Below are 23520 nucleotides of genomic sequence, written 5' to 3'. Positions count from 1 at the left end.
CGAAATTCCCGGAGCCCTTCTCTACGGCGTCTCTCATAGCCTGTGTCGCTTTGGGACGTTAAACCCCCTTAACCATATACCACGTATGTTTTGAACTAGTCTTTTGGGATTTGTCTTCTTTTTCAATTACAGTTAAATTGTAGTTGATTACAATTTAGAATTGCCAGTAACAATTTAACTACAGCTCAAAGAATTTAAACTGGTCTCGTGAACTGCGAAAGGACCTTTTCTTAGAACTTAAAGTGCACTTCGGCGGAGAAAGTATCCTACAGCCTTACTTGCCTGCCAGTTTTGTGTGAGGCATCGTTGAAAGCAGCATGTTAAAGCTATAGCGTTAAAGACACCTCTCCCCCCCCCGCCTCCACAAAAAAAAAAAAAATAAATCGGAGGAGACACTTAACCTCCGCCTTAACGGTATAACGCGATAGTCTAATGGGTTAATTCTCTCATATGCAGAAGGTCGTTCTCTTCTTTTCATTCGTAGATCTCTGGGAGTCCTCACACACCTCCAGGCGCACTGGTGCAGCGGTTAAGCGATGCGCCGCTGCCTAGCAATGGAAAGTGCTCTTAGGAGCGGGTCTTGTGCGGCCGAGGTCGCTCCTCTGAGCGAGCAATAATTAATTTAACTGTCACCTGCCAAGGTGGGAAGGTTGTCACGTGATCTTGGCGGACTTTAACGCGACAGCGTTAAAGGTCCCGTTTTCCAGAAAATTCAGCGTCGGCGTTGTGAGCGAAAAATCACGAGCATGACTTTGGCAGGGGGTGCCCAGAGAGCAACCTTGTAGGCAGATAGGCCACCTAGGTCATATGACCTTCCGGCGTCAGCACAACCTGCCCACCGTGGCAGGTGGCAGCTGAACTAATGACTAGTCGTTCGGGAAGAGCAACCCGGGCCGCACAAGGCCCCCCTGTGGGAGCACCTGCCATCGCAGGGAAGTGGTGCACAGCTTAACCGCTGCAACACTGCGCCGGGAGCGGTACGAGGATTTCCAGGGGTCCATGAATGTAAAGTAGAAGGCGACCTTGTGCATATATCGCAATTAACCCATTAGACTATCGTGTACGCCCTCAAGGTGGAGCTCAAGTGTCGCCTTCAATTCTTTGCCGCTATCAGAAATTTCTAGTGTCGCGGAGAGAAGTGTCATGCTTGCAAAGACAACTGCGCATGTTTTCTGCGCACGCCACTTATCGCAAGTTCCTTAAATACATCTTCGTTGCTGAATAAATTTTCTTTTTTTCTTCCCTGCTGCTCATTTCGTTTACAGTTAGGTTCCGCTGTACTGCATCCACAATTCCGAACAACTGACGAAGGCTAAAAGACTAGTGAAGAGATGGTTTCGAGGAAGCGTGTTTTAGTACTCGTTAAGGGAAGTGAACTTGCGTTATTGCACATCGTATACTGTTCCTCGAAAGATCAAAGCGTCCGTCGTACGTCGTCCATATTAACTTCCGGGATTGGTATTTGTTAGCTTAAGAGTAAAGTCGTCGTACGTCGTCCATATTAACTTCCGGGATTGGTATTTGTTAGCTTAAGAGTAAAGTAAAAGGTGGACGAGGAAGGCCAAAAAATATATTTGAAATTTTACTGGCGTCGCTGGTTCATTTCAAACATTAAAAAACCCATTTTCAGAAAGAAAAAAAGAAAAACGGCATCGCGTATAACTGCAAGTCGCGGCATCGGATGGTTTTTCCGTTTTTTCACTGCACTTTTTTAACGCTTTCCACCTCTTTACCTCTCACTTCGCGAGTCGCGCAGCCTTCCGTTTCCGGAGAATTCATTTTGCGAGCCGAGCTGGGAGAAGCCATTTCGCCAGAATGCCCCGTCGCTTTTGCAAATGTTCGCTTGCGAGCGCGCGCCTGCGGACAGAATGAGATGGCGGCTAGAAAACAAAAAATAATATTTCTCTATCGCTTTGCCCACGCTGAACAAGCTTGGATGTAACGTACAAACCGGAGCGAAAGTGTGCAACTCAGGAATGGCGGAGACAATATAGGCGATACAAATGGTCTTGTAAGCGCCTTAGAAATTGCTGTCGCCTGTTTGTCGCAGCGATATTTTATCCCTCCCTTGGATTTGCTTCCACCGGAAAGGCCTCGTGCAAAATAACGCGGCTTCAGTTTTGAATTTTTTTGTCGTCATAATCTTATAACATAGTAGATAAGCAGGTGGAACTTTGTAGCGTTTGATGGTTTCGTGCGTACAGCCGTTCGCAAAGTGTCATGTTCGTCTGCGAGGCAGCAAAACGAGCTCCAAGAACGATTGTCGTGGTTATCTGCAAACCACAAGATGCCGCACTTGACAGCACGCGTTCAACCATGCGTCCTGACTGCAGCTTTCTAGATAGTGAAAAAAAAAGAGCTGAACAATTTGAGATTTGTTATGATGGTTACAAACATAAAGCTCTAGAATAATGTCACTGCTGTTCATTTTAATAAGTGAACTATGCACAAGGCGCTTCTTTCCATAAATTACTTCTTGTCATTTTTTTGAAAAGGCCTTTTTCATTGCCTACTAACTCGACGCGACAAAGTTATATGTCTTGATCCACGTCACGACCTCTTCTTGTTTTCTTTACATTCGCGCCCGAAAAAATTATTAACTGCTCTAACGCGTAACCTAGGACATGAAAGGAAGAGGTACCAGGCTCTTTTCTACTGGCGGTACATTCACATCAGCTCAAGTGGCAGCAGCTTTGAATCCCAAATAGAGTCCTTGGATGCTTCAACGCAAATCGCAATGCAATTAGCATTCTTATATCATGCGTAAAAAGAGCGAATTAGTCTCTTACTTATAAGAAGGCAACAATGAGTGCCCTAATTACTCCTATCGTTTAGTGAAAGTCCTCCTAACTTTCCAGGACATAAGTACAGTAAAGCAGGACATAAGTACAGTAAAGCAGGCAGCTCGAAATCGAAAGCAGATGCAGGGAAATTCCTGCGTCGTCATGTTTTCGTTTCCATATTTGTATCCTATGCTCTTCGCTTGTTCTGTCGCGTGATTTCTACCTTCCAATATGTTCGCTTGCTTTTGTTCAGAGAGGCCCGTGATAACACAGAACTGTCCCCGAGGCAGGTAATAAGTGGCGTTATTATCCCGATTCTATATATAGCATACGTGTGACGTCAATGATGCCGTCAGCACACAACCCCATATATAAGTGTGTTTTCGCAGTGCTTTAGACGATAAGCAAAGTGAATAAGCTCGCTGCTTTGCGCCGTGCTTCTCTCGCTCAAACGAAGCGGCGGTGGTGACGTGGGTGCCTTTACTGCATATCTGTCAAGTGCAGTTTTTTAGTTCGTCATTCATTGATTTCAGCGCCGCTGCGTTACTGTTGTCACGAGATCGGCCACCTGGAATGACACATAACACAAAATTAGTACAGTAAGCGTAAGAAGCCGATAATATTGTCACGGACTAGACGACGACAAAGTGTGCAGTGGCGCGGCATCTCCCGCACCACACTGCGATTGCTACAGATGCGTCTGGCGCCGGCCAGAAGGCAGCGGTTGGTATCTTTTCAGCTCTCTCTTGAAGCTTTTTGGTTCGAGTCCCGGATTACACAGCCAGATTTCAAGGGGTATTTATGGCTCATGGGCTGGCTGATTTGAAAATTTCCTCAAATGTTTCTCAGCTGATGTTCCTCTCATATTGTCTCTCTGTTTTGATGGTGATGGAGTCCACAAGGGACGCTCTTCTGAGCCGCTCACTTAAGTCTTTTATTCCTGGATAGGTGAAAGAGGTACGCTTCGTTTGGATTTCAGGATACTTCCGTGTTTTTCAAAGTGATGCAGCAGACTTCTCAATGCACCTGCCGCCTGTAGCGTTCCTAATCTCATTCTTTTTGAAATGTATGGTTTTCAGCGTTTTCAGTTTATAACCGCCACGTGCAACGATCCCTTACTCCCTACTGTTGACTACCTACATCTCATGTACCTATGGAAGGCTCATGCGTGTAAAACCCGGCAGTGTGAGGTAGCGATATGACTCATGCGGTGCAGGATCCTCCACTTATGTTTACTTATGTAGATGCGGGTTCAGTCCCTCAAACCTTTGCGCGGTTTGTGGAGAAGTTGAAACATTGGAGCATTTCCTACTCTCTTGCCGGAGGTTTGCCCGCCAGAGAAGGAAGCATCTAGAAATTCCCTTTACAAAGTTGGGATTCACTTCGTAGGTCCCGCTTCTTCTCCCCTTCGGTGCGAGCACCAGAGGTTTTCATTGCACCAAGTTTGGGATACCTCTACAATTACATAATAGCAACCGGCAGATTCCTTTGTTTCAAAATTTCTTCATTTAAAAATATTTCAGTAATTTCCATGCATTTATTTCTCTGATCCTGTCTGCCGTCTTTTTTCTTTCCTATTTAATTAATCTCCTACTTATTACCCAAAGCACAACCATTAGCTTAGCGCCAGTTTACTCTCTTTGCTTGGCTCTCCTCACTGAATCCCGCCCAACGGAGCGCTCGCACCAGGCCCACCACCACTAAATCGGGCCATAGCCATCTGTCGTGTATTCCTTTCTTCATCGGCTTGCCGCCACGTAACATTTGGTGTGAGGTGCGGGGTAATCATCGCCACGCTGGTCCTGGAGCTTCGGCGCGCTGCGTCTGCCGTGGTCGTCGGCCTTCTGTTCCTGGTTCGCGCCGCCCGGCTGTGCCTCAGCCCGCCTGGCCAGAATCGACCTCACCGTTAACTAGAGCACGTCCCCCGCCTCGACCAGAAGGCACGACGAAGTGATCGTACCTTACCGATCCGAGAAATGTGAGCGCGCATCGCCCCCGCCCATGCCGTCTGGTGAGCCTATGGTCCTTGGCCTTCGGCTCAAGGTGACCTGTGTGCCGCAAGCTTCGTGGACCAGAGCTCGTCCGATCATCCCCTCGTCTCTTTCATCGCGACGGCAAGCTTTATATCTTCTCCTCTTCTGTGTTCATCCATTCTGTCACGCCCGTCGTCGCGTCTTACGCTTCATCGTCGCTGCCATTCTTCTAGTTCGCGCGATCGGTACGATCGCTCGGTGGCCCCGGGTAGAAAACATGTTGCGAGGCAGAAATTATGAGAGAAAACAAAGTGAATAGCGTAGTTTCACTAGGCCCACCGCCATTTAATCATTCCATCGCCATCTGTCGTGTACTCCTGTCTTCATCGGCTTGCTGTCACGTAACGATATTCCTCAGGGTCAGATGACTTTCTGTAATTCATGAAATATAGCCAGTTAAGCACGTCGTTGTCGCAGATTGATGAAGTCGATTTTGATCAAAGGATGACTACTGTCTGTTACAATGCTCGTGCGCTGCTAAAGTAGCGAAGAGCGCACGTTCGCTTTTGGGAAACTTCTTTTTTGTTTCAATGGAAATTCCTTTGTTGTGATTAGGTTGCGCACTTCCGTACAGGAAAAAAAAATGTAAAATCAAATGTGATGATGATAGTGAATTTTAATGACGAAACGGCACATGCGGCCAAAGAGCGCCATGGCACAAGGTATTCTCGTTTGCTCAAGCTGGGGTCGAAGACGCATGTTTTATTAAGCCTTTCACCTTTAATAAGCCCGAGCACCAGGCCAGGTGAAAGCTTGTACCCATTGTATCATCGGTGGGTACCCGGCGGCACTGGGGATCGAACCCCGTGCCTCCCGCATGCGAGGCGGATGCTCTACCACTAGGCCACCGCTGCGGTACAAAAAGGAAGCAAATGTAAAATAATCAGGCTCTTCTAGCCCGGTGTTCACGTCCAGATTCAATAAAGGAATAGTTTGCAGAAATTAATGGGCGAAGACGATTAAAGAAAGGTTTTGCATCTTACGCTAAGCTCCGAAAACCGACATGGCTCTTCACTTGCGACGCTTGATTGTTTCGCGCACCTTTCATACTCTAAGCAGGAATACGGCTATATGAGAGTAAAAAGGCAGGAAGCGGTCCTCTCCTTATAAAAATGGTCTATAGATAGTATATAGACTTCTTATAGAGTCTATTGCCTTCCTATAGACATTTAGTTTGTCTACTCAAAGTTTATAGACTGTCTATAGACAAAATTCCACCAAAAGTGTGTGGCCATAAATCTATAGATTGTCTATAAACTGTCTATATAGTATTTGTATTGCCTGTAGACTGTTCTCTATGGTTCATCTATAGCGAGTCTGTAGACTTTATTGACAGATGTCAATAGACAGTCTATAGACTGCCTAAAGAAGTTTTTGAAAGGGTCTAGCGCACTCCCTTTCATAAAAGGGCATGTGCTAGGGAACACCTTCCTCCCTTTTTACAGTCCTTTCTGTTTTTAGTGCTGCAGTACTTGTAGGGCGTGTTGCGAGTGGAAGGTCGTTTTCCGGGGCGATGAAACTGTACAGCGGAGGAGGCGCTTCACCGAGCCGCAAAGGCGTTGAAGGAAAATCTCATGACTTGGTTGTATGCGGTGCCTTTTGTGTCTTTCCGATAGCCTGGAAAGCGCGGATTGCACGAATCCTACTGCGTGAGGATGCGCTTGTAATTTACACGGTCTGCTCTTTGATCGTGCTCATTATGGGCGTGGATTTTTGCTACAACCCGTCGAAAACGCGCTCTTCCTACCACCTTAAACAGGCTTTTCTTTACGCTCGATGAAATAAAATGTATCTCCGCTAAGCCAACTGACCGCTACGTAATCTGCGTTCAGCTCGAAACACTAAAGAGAGCGGCGTGTTTTGTCAGTTGTTGCCACTTAGTATCGTATGGCTGCTTTCCTGTACTTCAGAGCCGCCACTCACATAATTCATGGGTCGAGACTCACATTAACTCACATTATTTTGTTTAATGTTACCTAACTATAACTAACTCAATTAATTTTGAGTGTGTAGGCAGAGCCCATCGCAACCCTTAAGTTTTTCTTTCTGCCTTTTTTTCTGTGGACAACAGCCGACACAGCAGTGGCTCTAGAGGCCATCGAGCTTTTGACAACAGTGGTCGAGGCGGCCTTTGCGTCCGGCTGTCCGGACAAGACTCGGCTGTCGTCTGCACGCTCGCCCGTTGCCTCAGCAACCGGGATCACAAGCGTTTTCACGTGAGGGGCAGCGGACAAGAACGACCGTGATGAGTCAGGGAGCTCATTTTTCCGCGGAATTGGCGGCGACGCGCTTCTTCATTATTCCGCTCAGGCCGCCAGGGGTCATGTGCGCGCTATCGTGTGCGCTGATGTGGCAGTTGCTGCTCGTAATAATCTAGGCGAGCTTTGTTATTCTCTGGCGATCAAAAGCCGCTAGCGTTCAAGAAAAGCGTCCGTCTCTGCTAAGCTAGTCGTTAGTAATGTTTATCGGCGAACACAGCTTTGAAATCTTCGTCAAGAATGTTGTGAAATGCCGCTGTCAGGGCTTTTGTCGCGTTGAAAGTCCCCCTTAAATTAAGAAAACGGTTAACTTTTTCTTTTTTAATTATTCACAGCTAAGCGAATTACTCACTGTTCCAATTGTCTCCAGCGCGAGACCCTGGCTGACGCTCGTGAATTATGGCGCGTTGCTATGGTTACTATTCCGCGAGTTTAATTAAAGGAGACGCCGAGCGTCGAGCAAAAAAAAAAAAGAAGCAAACTTGGAGTGGAGGTTCCTGCCTCGATTATTCTTTCCACAGAGGTTCTTGACAATCAAATGTAGGTGACTTCTGCGTCACTGCAAAAGTGCTTACGCGTGTTGGTAGATGCTAACTTGTTAGGCTCGCACTAACGAAAATGAGTTCAAAAGACTCCCCAAAAAATGAGTTATGCAGGGGGACGAAAAGTATGTGTCGGTTAAAATCTTTGCAGTTATTTGGAGAAAGCAAATGTAATAAAACATTGCTCTTTATGAAACTCATATATACGGTTGCGCCAGCTTTCCTTCTAGGTAATATTGAGAAACCCTATGGCTCCAGGGATTCTCAGCGTGGTATCTACCTGATCACCGTCATTTTAATAGCTAATCTGGCTCTGGTAATTTAAATTGGGGCCAAGAAATTTGAGCTGACATGTACCGCTAAGAGAGGATACTGTCAAATATACATCTTTGTTCGAAGTGCTGGATGCACTTTGCCAGCGATTAAGCATACGTAATCGGCACTTCTGTTGCCACTTTCGAGTGCAGTTTTGCTATAACTACTCGAAAATTTCAACCTATGGACGGCATTACTGAAGACTATTACGGACAGCTCGTGCCTTTAAGGTATTGTCAGAAGCTACGTGATGCAATAAGTACGACTGCCGCAAGTTTTCAGCATCCACCGTGTTGTTCCTAACGAGCGCGTCGACAATGTTTTCGTCAGTTAACAGATAATCGCTTTCACTACAGAATGCTCGGAATATTGCCTCTGACCACTTCTGGCATTTTGGCCATAAATTGGTTTTCTTCAAGTTGTCCATTTCATGCTTGTGCAAATACTTTGTTATCTTTCGAGCACATTTGTCAATCGCTTTCTTGGTCCAATTGACTGCTTTCTAGGTATGCAATCGTTCTACAAACAGTAGCTGCTTACCAATATCACCTTACACCTGTAGCCCTAGTGTGCTCGCTGTCAGCAAGGGCACTTTTTATTTAATCATCATCAGCCTGACTATCCCACTGCAATGCAAAGGCCTCTCCCATGTCTGTTCAGTTAACCCTGTGCTACTTTTTATATAGATATTTCAAAAATGACACCTCTCTTTCAACAACAATAGATGTTCGAATAGGGATCAAACATTGTTTTTTTCACACTGAATGTGCTTGCGTGCGCGACCTGTGGCGGAAGCCTGTCACTGCTGTTGGGGACTGTGCAAAACAAAAAAGCTCTTGGGAAAGGGGTCTTTGTTGCAGAGTCCCAAAGCATAACGCTTCGAGATGCTGTTCGAAATTTTTCTCTGCCAAATTATTTTATTGCCAAAGTGGCTTAATCAATGCGAGCATGTAGAAAGCTAATTAGTCAGACTGTGAGCGCAGACACAAAAGTTCTTTTTTTTTTGCAGGAATGTACAATATTTTTTGCGTAAACTGTCAGAGTGTTTGGAAATTGTAATATCTAAAAACAAGGTTTGTCAGAAGAGTGTTCGAACGATCGGGGGATCGCATATTTTTTTAGAAGATGATCACTGCTTTATAAACACATATACAAAGGACATTATGACGATTGACATCTGTCAACACGAGTATGTCGAATGATGTGCTACCAAGTATAGTATTTGTGGAATATTATTTACGGTGCTCACTGGCGGACATGAAAAAGCACCCGAGTTGCAGTACGGAGAGTTCTCAATTTTTCTGAAAGAAAGAAATTGCTGGCAGCACACAATCTCAAAAAGCTATGAATTCGCAGTGTGCGTAATTTCGTTCATAGCGCCCGAAACGGTTAGTCCCTGTATCGAAATTTGTTGAGTTTATCTGATATATGGTCGGAGAAGTACTTGCTGCTGGGCAGGTTGGTGCATAATAAATTTGAATAAATTTCGTTTCCTTGCGGCATTCAAATTTATTGAGTTTTGTTTTCCAGATAGCCAGGTGGAGATTCATTCATTCATTCATTCATTCATTCATTCATTCATTCATTCATTCATTCATTCATTCATTCATTCATTCATTCATTCATTCATTGGGTTTGTCTATCGGTTCCAGCCTCCAATACTTGCGCTATATTCAGCTATTTAATCACCGACAAATCTTGCTAATGAGGATAGAAGATTAAATCCAATCGATGCTCTTGAACTCCTCCGGCATCTGCGCTCTAATGTGTTCACGCATAGCACAAATAATATCACGAATTTCGCCCTCTTGCTGTATTTAGCTCACCAGATGAGAGGGAAAAACGATGAAACACACGCGCACGCAAGCACGCACACACGCATGCACACGCACGCGCACGCGCAAATACACACACCGTAGCGATGACAAACCGTGCGTGCCTCCTGGGATTCGGAGATAAACCTGAAGTCTGATGTAGGGGCTGTCATTCCTCGCTTGAAAATCACCATCATGAATGCCTAGGCAACGTAAATGATCCAGACTGAAAGGTAATCGAACCGGGAATCTTCTGTGTCCACTTTTGAGACAAGCTTGCTTTGGACATTTGATGCTCACGGAAAGGATTATCATCATTTGAAAACTACAAAAATGCTCATAGATTTATTTGTTTCGTGTGACATAAGAAATGTTCATAATGCTTGTCCCTGCTCACTTTATAACATTCAACCAGCTGCTAGGTGTTTCAGCTATAACGTGAGCTTAAAGCACAGGAATTTTCAGGAACAACTCGCTGTAAGGCGGGCACTTCTAAAATGATGGAGACAGCTGCGAGAACAACCACACGGGGAGCGATGTCTTCCAAGACTGAGTGCCCAAAAAAGAACTGCGTTCCTTATTTTTCAAGTTCCTTCTGTTTATACCGGCCTCTCGCGCATTTAGCGAGCCTCTCGCGCGGTGACCTCATTTTGCACCATGCATATGCGTTCAAAGTTCAGCGTCTTTGTGTACAATAAAAATAAAAGTAAACAAATATAACGTGTCACTATGTTGACATCCCTGCGCGCGTTAAAGAATCATCAGGCGTGGTAATTAATTCGGCACATCGAGTATGTCGATGCAGCGTTTTTAAGCGACCTCATTTGCATTGCTAGCCCAGCTCCGCATCGAACTGCTTACATTCCTTCTGAAAGCAAATCGCAGAAAAGAAAAAAAAGCATCTGACGCTGTGCTGTATGCATAGAGTGGTTGGGCGCCAACACGCTTGCGTGTTCTTATTCAAATGTGCCCCGGGACTCGTACAGAGGTGGGGGGGAGGGGGGGGGGGCTATGCAAAAGCCTCTTCCCCTTTGGGAAAGTGTGCGCCAGCGGCGAAAGAGGGAGCGGAAGTTCGCGTTTGAATGCGGGTCAGTGTCCACAAGAGCGAACGCAAACAGATGCATGACTCTTTGAAGAGCTCCGACCAAGCTCCCGTACCACATGAAGCTCCGAACCTTATGCACTTTTTGTTTGTTCAGTACATTTGATTTTGAGTTCACGTTGCAACCTCGGGTTATTCCGTCTCTGTTATGTCTGTAGAAGACCGCCACTGCCTCTGCTTCATGTTGTTTATTCGTTTCTGCCAGCCGAGGCAAATAGTTTTCGGATATATCCGCCTTGATGTGGTTTCCTTTTGCATCCCCGCGTCTGATGGCTCGCGGGTATTTGGTTTCGAGTTTGGCAGACACGCCTTTTCCTCTAGCAATGACGATCGTGTGATGCGGGCACACGTGGTGCACCTCCAGTCACGGTAGGCTTGGGGATTCACCTCGTGTTTGGCCTCATCTGCGTAAATCCCTGGACTATCAATTTGGCCACAGGGACAAAGCTGTTACCATGTTTGATTTGTTTACAAGAACTGCGCTCAAATTCTTCCATAGCTATGTCTAAATTAGATGCTCTATATGAAGAGCAAAAGCACCTTTTTACCTAGAACTAAAAATGATAAAATGCATTTGAACATGTGACCTAATGGCGAGACTTCCTTTAGAGAGTCTTTTTTCTACCTTCGGCGAAAACATTCTCACTGTTCGCTGTACAGTCCTATGTGAAGCAAATCTCTAGAAGCGGTACGCTTCGTGTTATGTTACAGAAGGGTCGTTACAAAGCCGCAAATGATCACACTGCTCTAGTCCGCTTGTACAACTGTACGCATGTCTCCTGTTTAGGCGCCTCGTGAGCTCTTATTGCGAATGCTGTGAAAATAGCGTCAGTAAGCCAACAGGCTGCCGAAAACTGTCTCCCCCTTCGGCGCGGCAATTTCAATCAGTGCTATATATACGACATCGCTACAAAACTTATGTCCTGTCTGAAACAAACGTTAACTGATCTTTGTGCAGGCAATGAGCTCGACCATAGCGTAAATGGTAAGATACTAGACAATTTTAGCGTAGCCGTACAGCCGTCCGTTAAATATGGCAATTCGTTTCCGTTCCTACCATTGCCAGGCTTGCCTAGCCACATTCGCCGTACGGCAGCAGTTTCCGTAGTTGCCGTGTTTACCGTACGGTAGGGATAACCTCTCTCTACTGCCTTTCAATTCAACTTATGGCTTAAGTACAGAAACCTTCATGCGTTATGCACCACCGAGCGTTGAGGTAGCTGCTAATAGGACCACTTATTTCGCCGATAAGCGAGTAAAGGTACCTGTAATCTCGGCTGCGAACGTCTCGTTTGGCTCTATGTATCCATGATTTGGGCCAGCATGAACTTTGGGACACAAACGAAGAGAGACACATAGAACACGGAACACGGAACACAAATCATGGATTCATACCAACTGGCCCAGAAAAATGCCATTTTGCTCTATGTATACCGGTATGCCGGTCGAAAAAAAGAAATGTCGCCAACGGAAGCCAAATATTCGCACGAAGGCCCTGTCATGAATGAATGAATGAATTCCGCCATCTCTTGTTCCTCTCTTGTTTCTAGTTTTAGGCGCATCGCTGTGATATCTGCTGCTCACGCGTTTCTTGTACGAGCGGATCGCGCTCGCAGAAAGAGAGGCAAAAAATGAATGATGAATAAATGTATATAAATATAAACGCGGAGGAACGAGGATAAACTGCTCTCCGGGACGGTACCGCGGCGGGTAAAATATTGAATGCCTCGCGGAAGCAGGCAGCCGTTTATCCGCGCCCGCTGCAATCGAGACGGCCACGAACGAGCAACGCCCCGGGCGCGTCGCCGCCAGCCTCGCCCTCAGCCGGCGGCAATCCCGGGACGACGACGGCGACCGGCGCGTTTCAGCCGAGCCAACAACTGGCGCGCCACTCGGCAGCAGAAGCGCCGACGCCACTTTCCATTATTTATCCCCGCACGGTGCGCGCTAAAAAAGAAAACGGGGAGAAGACTTTCCCGGCGCGATCGATACGACGGCGGCGCCTGGCCCGCGTGGTGCGTGAGAGTCTAGGATATAGAGTTGCGGCGAGGCGGCGTCCGGAACGGTCCCGGAACGCTGCTGCGTTCGCATTATAGGTGGAACTCCGAGGAATCTGGTCTCCTGGGATCAGAATGCCCTAGCAGGAGTTGGCATACGAACTGGTGTCCCTGATGCTGGCTCGGCTTCCTTTCCACAAAGCATTCCCGATAGCGTTACGTGCAACTAAGAGGCTGTGATTGCATCTTCTGCGTTGCTTCACAGCAGAACACTAATACGTTCCGACACGCACCACGAAATAATAAGGGGCGTTACTGTCACTAAATGTCTACTTTTTGCTGTTCGCCTGTTTTTCATTAGCGTACTTATAACCTGCATGATGGCGATATTTCTCATCTCCTGTGCAATCCAGGCATGAATTCATGGCCCTCCTGACATTCTGTCGGCGCTTTGTTCGAGTATCCCCTTATCATATATGACTGAATGCTCGTGCGAAGATGCTTCGCCTTTGACTTCATATCATGATTATCGGCATTTTATCTTCTCTGTCGTACTTGGTGGGTCTATATTCTTTTTATTTTAATGTTGTAGTATTTAACGAATATTTCACTTGTTCACTGATTATGATGTTTTTGCATCATAAGAGGGCTGGCTGAATCCTTTTGCTTCTTATTTTGTTACTAATATACTTGCGTGTGATAATTTAGAACCTTCGAATATAATGCGCATTTTTAACGCGACTGCGTTAAAGCTCCTGCTGTGCAGAAAATCCGGCATTGTCGGCTCTGTGCGCTAAAAATCCCAGGGAGAAGCAGCCTAGGGTGGGACACTTAGGTCACGTAACCTTGTAGCGTTGTCACAACCTGCCTACCGGATTGTGAGAAAACTGACCACAGTGGCAGGTGGCTGTGATATTAATGATTAGTCACTAGGGAAGAGCGACCGGAGTCGCACAAGCCCAGCCGGTGGCAGCACCTGCCATCGCAGGAAAGTGGCGCATCCCTCAGCTGCTACTCCGCTGCGCCAGGAGTGGTATGATGACCCCCCCCCCCCCCCCCAGGGATCTATGATTGTAAAATAAAAAATGGTCAATTCCGCATATATGGACATCAAAGGTGCACTAAAGAGGATTCTGAGCTCGTCTTTTTAACGCGGGAACTCAGTCTGCACGCTGCGAGCATTCTTAGAAACCTGGAATTATTCTGTGCAGCCGATTTCCCCATTAAATCGAAATAACCTTCCTGGCTCTAAACTTTTTTTTAACTCACCTCCGAAAAGAGGAGGAGTCAACCAACGCGTGGAGTGCCTTTCAGTGCCGGCTTGCCGCCCTGCCGTCGGCGGAGCGATACGTAGCGATCAGCGAAAGTAAAGAGTCCACGAGAATTTTTATTTCCGAGGGCCTGATCTGTGGCTGCGTAGTCTGCCACTGAAACTATTTATTCACGAAAACCTGAAAAACAAAATAAAAGCAAACGCGAAGCCGCCACTCGACTGGCTGAAAGAACTGCACGCGCTGGCTGACTCTTACTCTTTTCGGAGGTGAGATCAAAAAAAAAAAAAAGGCGGGAGCTGGTATGTTTAATTTTATTTTTTAAGAAAATAGACCGCAATTCGAAGTTTCTATAAATGCTCGGAATATGCAGATCGAGTTCCCGCGGTAAAAAGAAGTTTTAAGATTCTTCTTTTGGTGCACCTTTAAGTAACAAAGTGACGCTATCGCGTCATACCATGAATGTAAAGTCGAGAATGACCAATTCCCCATATATGGTTGTTAATTAACCCATTAACGCTATCGCGTCATACCCTGAAGGCGGAGCTTAAATGTTTCCTCCAATTTTTTTATTTCCTTTCGTAAATTTTGCTCTTCGCTTCCTTACATTTGACTTTCGTATGCGACTTTATGCGTTTATTCTTCGCCAGTTTCATTTTGCCACCACTGAGGTTTGTGCTTCAGGACGTGGAAGTAACAATAATTGAAAACTGTACACCTACCGATCGTTTAGTCAGTTGTGATTATGAAGGCTGATTTGATTTTGGCGCAGAGATCGGTTGCACTTATTACCTGATCCAGTTTCATGTCGTTTAAGAGCTGAACATGCTGAGGGAGCAAAAAATGCACAAAAAGATAATCAGGCATAAGGCACATGAGCACGCTTTCATTGGTCCCGCAAATGATGAGATTACCACTGCGGGTAAAGATTTTGGTGACTTGTATGCACGCATGCAGTCCCGTGCACAGTGAAAAAAGCCCTTGCAGAAATCACATTGATACATTTAGTCAGTTTAAAACTCTGAACACTATCATTATAATTCCTGAATTGGCGAACACATGGCACAAATAGTGCATAACATTATTTCCTACCGAATAAAAAGAAGTAATACCGTCTCTAAGGAAGCATCAGAACAAGGCATACAGCCTCAAGTGCCAAGCGTTATACTGGACGGCAGCATTTTATGGGTTTGTAGCAGAGCGTGTGAATGCGAGACGACGGCTTCTAGAAGCTTGCTTTTCTCCCGCGGGCATAAAATGGCTGCATTAGTCTACAAACCATGGCTTCGCGCTGGTAGCTTCAGCTGCGTAAGTGCAGAAAGTTGTCCGGTGCGGTGAACGCCTCGCTTCATGTAGCACTGTGCGTTTGCGCGAACGTAGCACGCGAACGGAAACTTCTCGCATATTGAAGCGCGTAGCTCGTAGAGGGCGCTTTTGTACCTGCTGGAAGAAGCAGTTTTAATGCGAAAGCATTATATGGCTCGTCGGCAACGAAACTCGGTGTCATCGTTAATCGCAAAAGTCACCCAACAATCCCAGATGACGTCACCGTGGAATTAAAGAAAATTTCTTCCGAAGGAGCGCGGAATCTAACGCAAGACCTTCAATTTGCGAGGCGAGCACGCAGTCAACAAGGCAAAAAACCGCGTTGCTTTTCGGCGAAGCAAAGGCGAACCTAGTATATGCGTTGCCTTAAGACTGTATGCTAATGAGTAGCTGTGTCATTAGGAAGGTAAAGAAAAATTACAAAAGTACATAAAATATCAAGGAAATAAAAACAATGCTTTCCCATTCAAAGCATGTAAGATGTGCTCAGTGCCCTCCGTAATCTTTAATGCATGAACTGCATTCTACGTCCACAGTTCCAGTTTCCCGTGTCCACACATTTTGTCCACCCGCCCGTCCGCGGCGGAACACATAGTAAATCTCAATTCGATAACAGTGCTGATACGAGCTATGCTACATAAAAATAATGTGCATCCATGTACACGTATAACGTATGCTGAGAACACGACCGCGTGGATTGGAGGATACGTTATCTACGACATCGAGGTGGAGCTTGAAAGATGTAGCAGACCACGAAGACACCCTCGGTAGAATGCATGGGCCTCTACGGAGTTCGCGAAAGAAGGAGAGTGGAGAAGAGCATGGTAACTCTCGTGTTACGCCCTCCAGCCCTCCTCGGTCGGTGCCTTCAGTGCCAAGGCTCGCTGTACATGCATTGCACTACAACACGGCACAGCATGGAGAAATTCGATTCAGCATTGTAGCCTCAATGTTGCATCGACTAGCATTCAAGCCTTTTTTACTGTGTGGGTGGTTAATGCCGCGTGCTGCCGCTCTTTTCCACAACCTGTGGGTTGCCATCTAAGTCCACCGCCTGGTCTGCGTTTTGATGCCAGCCTACCACCATCGCCACTGCGCCGTACACCGCCGGTGTTCGATCGGGCATCGCAAACGCCGGGGCACTCATGTCGTACAAGGACCCCACCTATCGACCCCGGCGGTGAATCGCGGCCTCGAATCGGGCGTTTCATGACCCGGTGTCCACAACGTGACCGCCCTGTGTCCCTGCGGGGTCAAACGGGGTCGACAACCCACAGGCTCTTCCGCCGCGCCGTTTACATAAACAACGTCCGAATAAGCGCTGTCCTTCAGCTTCATCGTAATTCCACAAACGGCAGCCACGGGCACGAATAAATTCAGGCCATTGGCTTGTTTATAGATGACCTCACCAAGGTTGGCCTAATGTTACTGCACCGACCGTCGGTATCAATACAGTTTGTACTCGAGCGCTACTCGAGGAACGTTTAGCTCGTATTAAATGAAGATGGGACAAAAGTTGCACTAAACACTGAGATAAACTGTAGCGCTAAACAAAGATGCTTTTTCTTCAACTGCGAAGTTTCTATAAAAGTGGCATAACCTTTATTTCTAGTCGCATGAGGGGGCTTGGGTGGATGCTAACGAGTAAGCACCCTCTTACTACAAATTTATTCCGCCTTCGGGGATTGTCCGATGCCTCCCACTTTAAATTGTTGATCAATTCTGCCTTGCTTTTCTAAGTTTTAGCCTTCCTGGTTAACACAGTAGGTAGAGCGACTGCCCCGGATAGGCGGTGGTCTTGGTTTCGATCCCCGGGCTAGGACGGATTTTTCCTCAACTGCGAGGTCACTGTGAAAGCTACATAGATTTCTTCTGTAGCCGTATGGCTGCGCTTCTGTGGATGCTAATGAGTATAATTAATCCCTTATTACAAAAATGTGCTTCGTGCAGAGCTTAGCGTTTCAAAACGCTATCGGTATTCGTGCCTGTTCAAGCCAGAACGCCAGCGCGCCCTCACGGTATGCCGTGGTGAAGCACCCGGCCAGGGACACGGGTCACTGCTTGCACACGCTCAAACGCCATTTGGAACCGTTATTGGCGGTGTCTATTGCGAAAATACTGCATGGCGGCATCGAGTACGAGCGCCTGAATCAGGTTAGGCACTTGACAAAGGTTCTGACTAAGGGCCTGACCGGGTTTCTTGTTCTAATTGATATCGATACTGTAGCTTTGATCCGTCCCGCGTCACCACGGCAGTAAATTGCTAGATGAATAATGAACCATTAATAGAAATAGTGAAGAATAACGTAAAAAAACCAACATAAGGTGAAAGAACCTGAATTATTCGCACAAAGACTACGCTATACTGGTATATTGCGAGTATTCGTTAAGAAATCTTCGAGGTTGCAGGGTGAACACGTTATTACTTGCTAATAAGGAGCGGTGTTAGTAATAAAAACAGCAAAGCTCATGAACCACATGACAGACACCGCAAAAGGCACAGGCTGTAATAACGCGGTCAAAGACGGAGGAAGACGTCTTAATACACCACTTGCAATCTCAGACCACCGAGTGCGCGTCACGATTCTGATCGGGGAAGGTCAGGAATTGCACTTCTCGGCCATGTTTGTGCGGAGGAATGTTCGCACTTTGGTCATGAAAGCGCATATTCTGGCGTTTCCATTGCCGAAGATGTGTTGCGAGTTATTGAAATTTTGTTTCCAAGACTGGCAACGGCGCAAGTTCAAAAAGCGTCAAACTGTGCGCATAGGGAGCTACGTTCATTTCTACGTCGGCCACAGTGTATATGGGAGCAGGAATCCACTGAAGGTTCATTGGGTGCGCCGTGCGATCTGCCTTGGCTATTTCAGGGGTGGTTTCCAAAATAAACGCCGTATTAGTCTTACGGGAGGATGGAATTCGTCAATTTGAACCTCTGAATCCTTTCTGTTTGCGTTAGGATTAACTCGACAACCAAACGTAAGCTCTGAATCTTCATCGCTTACCATGGTCGTTGACTGTTTCAGACATAGGCAACTAATATCACGCTAATGAGAATTGTTAAGTGAGATATCATGCCTTAAATACACAGTGTGGGTTATGTGGAGTGGCCCACGATGCAGAGTGGCGCATTCAGTTTGGAAACCCGGTGTCCCTTATTATGAGCCGAAATATGAACACACATGCATTCGTACATTTTACCTCCATCGAAATGCTGCTGCGGCAAACATGAATCGAACACGCGATTTCATCTCAGCAGGACAGCGTCATTTCCCACCACCGCGTTTCGCTTTTATATTTATTTGTTCATTGCTGTTAGAGGGCACTGACTTGGCTCTGTTCAAGCTCAGAGGATAACGCATGCAGTCGTGCACCTATTGCAACGGGTAATATTGTAAACTAACAGGGTTTTCTGGCGGGCTAGCTGGTGTTTCTCGTTCACGATTAAACTGCTCGAAATAACGGGGAACGAGACGTGTTTTTGTCTCTGTCCCCGTTCTATCGCGCAGTTTAATCATGAATGTAAACAAGCACCAGCAGAGGAAGCAGGACACAAATCAAGAATGTGCTGCTCATTGCCCACGTAACTTTAGCAATTTTCTACGCAGTCGCTCCTTTAGCTGGCATGGTACAAGTTCGAAAAACGAGGATATATAATATGGTATACCAAATTTTTTCAAAAATCTTCAACGACAGCTGTTTGTGAGTTGAATTACCATCAGCCATCGCCTCGAGAATCTTCAGCGTGTCGCAAGAGACTCTCCGACGTGACCATGCGTTGAAGAAGAAGCGCATACCTTCGGGGACTGGGCCCGCTTTTACGGTTATCGAGCCGTTTCAAGCCCCGAGCGCGGCTCATTGATAATGTAGCTTGCGCTGCGCAGACACCGGACACGTACGCATACCTGACCCGTTTACGGCGCCTTACTCCGTCCGCCACGACGACCAAGACTGTTTGCGGCGATGGCGCCGGCAGAAGCGCCTCCGCGACGTGCCTGGCACGCGGTCATAAAACGGGGTGCACGTCAACCCTTTACGAGGTGCTCGACGTATGCTCTGAACAGCTCATTAAGCAAATTCTAGCACCTGCCTACCGGCGCCTTGACTGCCAGTTTTTTTTTTCTCTTAGTGCAGAGAGGCTTGAGTTGCAGCACTTCTCCAACCCTGTCTCCCTCGCGCTCCCTCCCCTGCCGTCCTCTTTAAAAGTGCTTCGTGGCGCATTCTTTGAGCGCTGGAATCAGGCTTGGAGGGCAATATTCGGCCCCACGTCATTCGTGGGTGTGCAGCTCATAATTTAGAAGCGAGAGTGACTGCGCCATGCGTCAAGCTCCCGCAGCGAGAGCGGCGTCTGGAGTATGGGAAGGGAAGATCAGTGAAAGTCGGTTCTGCTCAAGATTTGGCTTCCTGAATTCGTTAGGGGGTATTGAATGTTTTCTTTTTTTTTAATCACAGCACTGGCTTGCAAGAGCATTCTGTAGACTACCGCTTGTTCGCGGTGCTTTTAGGAATCAGAGTAAAACGAATATGGGGGCTTTTACGATTATTTTGTGATGTTCGCTTTATTTATTTACTTATCAGTGTTAATTAATCTTGTAGTTTCTACTAGTTCCTTACAGGTCTTTGCAAACTATTGGAAAGAACTCGGGCGCTTGCTGTATTCAGAATTCTTCCTGTATTCCGAAACTCTACTTCACCATTTCAGGCAAAAAGTACATTTGTTGTAATGGTTAGTTCTAACTTTCACTAATGAGGGAAGGAAATAAACATGCAACGAATTGAACAGGGCGCTTCTCGTTTTTTGGACCCTCGCTTGTCAGATTGGGCACTATCCATCACAATCCGAAGTGCAAACTAGCGCTTATCATCGTTAATATTTTCTCTCTGGTTCAGCGCATACTTCCTTCGGCTCCCCGCGTTAAATTTAAGGCGCAGGGGCCTGTATTGCATTGAAGCAAATGCGAGGTTTGGAATCACTGTCGATGGAAGCGCTATATCGTTGAAAGAGCCGAACTCCCGAAACTAATGAGTACAAACCACGGCAACGACGTATGCAACGCCATCTTGTGACTAACGTGCCCACCGTCTGCTCAAAATCTCCAGATTTTTCGATTTAGGCGCTTTTACTTGGTCTTTAGACAGCTGAAGGCTTGCTATTAGAACTAAGCAAAACGGCATCGTCGATGTTCACCCGACACATAAACGCCAGTTGGATATGCACGACAGACTCGCTCTTGCATCCGTCGGATAATGGGCGTTCTACGATGGCGGCAAAAACAGCGAACGCCCGCAATTTCGGAGCGTTCGCGAGAGTCATGGCCCAGCTGGATTTCCACGGACAGACACGCCGCGGTTGTTCTTCGCAGGCGCGCGTCGAATTCCTTGTCGAGGGTGGTGGGCTGCCCGCGCAAATACGCGCGCGTGCGCGGCCAGGTTGTTGCGTCCCAACGCCGTCAGCCATTAACGCGCCAAATGCGCTGTCTAATGGCTCCATGTGTGGTGTGCACTCGCGCATCGTGGAAACATCCGTGGCGACGCTAATGTTAGAGCTCCGAGAATGCCCTGCGAGTTGCCACACGAAATGCGCTGTAGTTGTGTGTGATGAGCCGTTATCGCCCCCCGCACTTCGTACAGCGCGTCGCATAAGCGCAAAAAGAAAGAAAAAGCTTTCAAGTATTGCTGTCTCCTCGCTTCGAAATTCATCGGTATTTCTTCCGAGCAAAGCCCCATTTGGCGGGAAAATTAATTTCGCTTTCCAATCTGTCGACATTGCTTTTCTCTCGGACTGTCGTCGTGCGGCTGTTTCGTGGACCGGCAAGTTATTCCGGGGTGTTTCTATTGTCACAATGCTAATTTAGAAACGCCTTCGCGGGGCGTCCGTGAGTCTGGAAGCCCCTTGGCTATGGTGGCTCGCGCTTTTAAGTGCTAGTCGCATTCATAACAGTGGGGGCTCGTGCGAGGACATTCCCTAGTAGTAAACCTTTTATTATCTCATCTTACAGACGAACTAGACTATAAGGGAGTAAAACGGCAGTGAGCTGTCCTATAGATCACTCCTCTTTTAGTGGCGGGGTGTGCTGCCCAAGCCGTAGTGTTGATTTAGATCACTGAATATACGGAATGCTTACTCTTGGCAACTGAGGTGTATTCCCACCGCAAAGTATCGTAACTTGATGCAACTGTCTATGGAGGGAGACTCTTAAAGGCGACACCGGTGGTCTTAAGGTGAGCAAACAAAAGAGATTGAAGCGTCGTGTAAAATTATAATAACTGCTACAACTTCGCATGCTTTGAAGAGGGAAGTTTTTTGCGTTGCCAACCGCAAATATTCGTTATTTTTTCAGATGAAAATCTACTCGAAGGCTTAGGCAGGATACGGTGCCCCGAAAGGAGAGTGCTCTAGAGGACGGCTTACCTCCTTCTTACTCTCATACAGGATGATTCTTGTTTAGAGTGTATATAGCACTATAGAGCCGACGTCATGTGAGTCGCCAATTTTTAAAGCTCAATTAGGCCGCTGCCACTTTCTTAACACCGCTCAGTGCAAGTTGAGAAAGATAACCGCGCTAGCCTTAGATATGGCATTTTCAAGGCCCCGTCTTGCCATACAGACTAAACATCGTCTGTTGTTTAGGAACGAAGCAGCGGCACATTTTCTGGCTGCTTCTGGATCTTACTTCGAACATTTCCTTCTTGTCGAAAAAATTGGGTCTAAGATGACAGAGACTACGTAAATGTATCTGTACCAAGAACTGACTGAACTCGTTGTGACGTCACCGTGAGATTCTTGCACCTTGCTCATAAATGGTTTAGGGGCCTTGTGCTTTAAAAAGCCTTTTTGGAAGCACTTTTTGTTTTTTGCAACACTTCAGACACCAAGCTTTGACAAAACCACTGCTTGTATGAGCAGTTTAATTTAATTACAAAAAGATCAAAACAGAAACCGCGAAACGCACGCGACCTCTTCGCATTCTGACACAGATCACTTCCGAAAGAGGAAACTTTTCAAAAAGACAGCTGTCCCGACATAAACAAGTGGGTGAAGCTGAAAGAAGACAGCTGTGCCTGAATGCTTAACCCCCCCCCCCGTCCCCTCGCTCTTCCTTCAATAATAAGTAGGAAATTTCCAGTCAGTGGCGCACCCGGTGTATTCGTGACACCTAATTGCCGCGATTCGCTCTCACGATCACTTGTACTAATATTTGTTTTGTGCGCTCTGTACGTAGCTTGAAAGGAAATACTTGACGGTTTCATGCATATCTAGTCGTTACTGTAAATAAACGCACCTTGCTTAAGGCCGCACGTTTTGCCATAAGAAAAAGTCGCAGTGACAGTCTGCGAGGCATTCTGCGTCGAGAAGGAAAAAGAAATCGGAGCCGATTAGTGGTGATGAAAGGAGTGTAACGTGGTTCTAACGCTTCGTGCTTGCGTAGAGTCCTGGAGCGGTGTCGTGTTATTAGAGTACTCATCATACTTATCGACTAGCGACACAAGTACGGAAACTGGAACATTAGTCAAAATGCGCCCGAGTATGGAAACGTGCAAAACAGCCATTCATGACTAGAACAAGAACAAGAAGAACTAGAACAAAAAGTGTCACCAACTAGCCCAGCAACAAATTTTATAGCACAAGTAACTTTGATTTCAGCCCTGGATCCTCCGCATTAAACTAGAAAATAAACCAAGATGCATTGTGACCGCGATTTTTTAGGCTTCTTGTTCTTTACACCGGAAACGTGGGCATCTTGAGGCTTTCTTTGTTCTGGAAATGTTCTGATCATCGCGTTCAATAAACTAAGACTCGATTATAACGCCAAAGTTGGTCGCCCTATAGCGATGGCATTCGGCTAGTGGTTATTACAGCGTGTGTAAAGGAATGTCGGGCTTCTGTTTGTCTCTTTGTTGCGTTGGTCTTCTGTAATGTGTCTCGACAAAGTAGCGAAACACGATGAAACCGGTAATATAAATTGACTTCAAAATGGAGAGAGAGAGAAAGAGAAAAATAGGCACGTGCTATGAGAACATTATTCCTCTTACGAGGACTAAAAAAAGAAAAAAAAATTTACCCTTGAAGTAAGAGAA

General features: G+C 46.5%; 1 protein-coding gene across 2 annotated transcripts in view; it reads left to right on the top strand.

Moving 5' to 3' along the window:
• Positions 1–23520, top strand: part of tau (microtubule-associated protein tau) — a 72147-nt gene that overhangs the window by 14171 nt on the left and 34456 nt on the right. The window lies entirely within an intron of this gene.

Source organism: Amblyomma americanum, chromosome 6 (assembly GCF_052857255.1).
Source record: "Amblyomma americanum isolate KBUSLIRL-KWMA chromosome 6, ASM5285725v1, whole genome shotgun sequence".
Lineage (NCBI taxonomy): Eukaryota > Metazoa > Arthropoda > Arachnida > Ixodida > Ixodidae > Amblyomma > Amblyomma americanum.
This window is presented reverse-complemented; position numbering and strand designations above follow the sequence as displayed.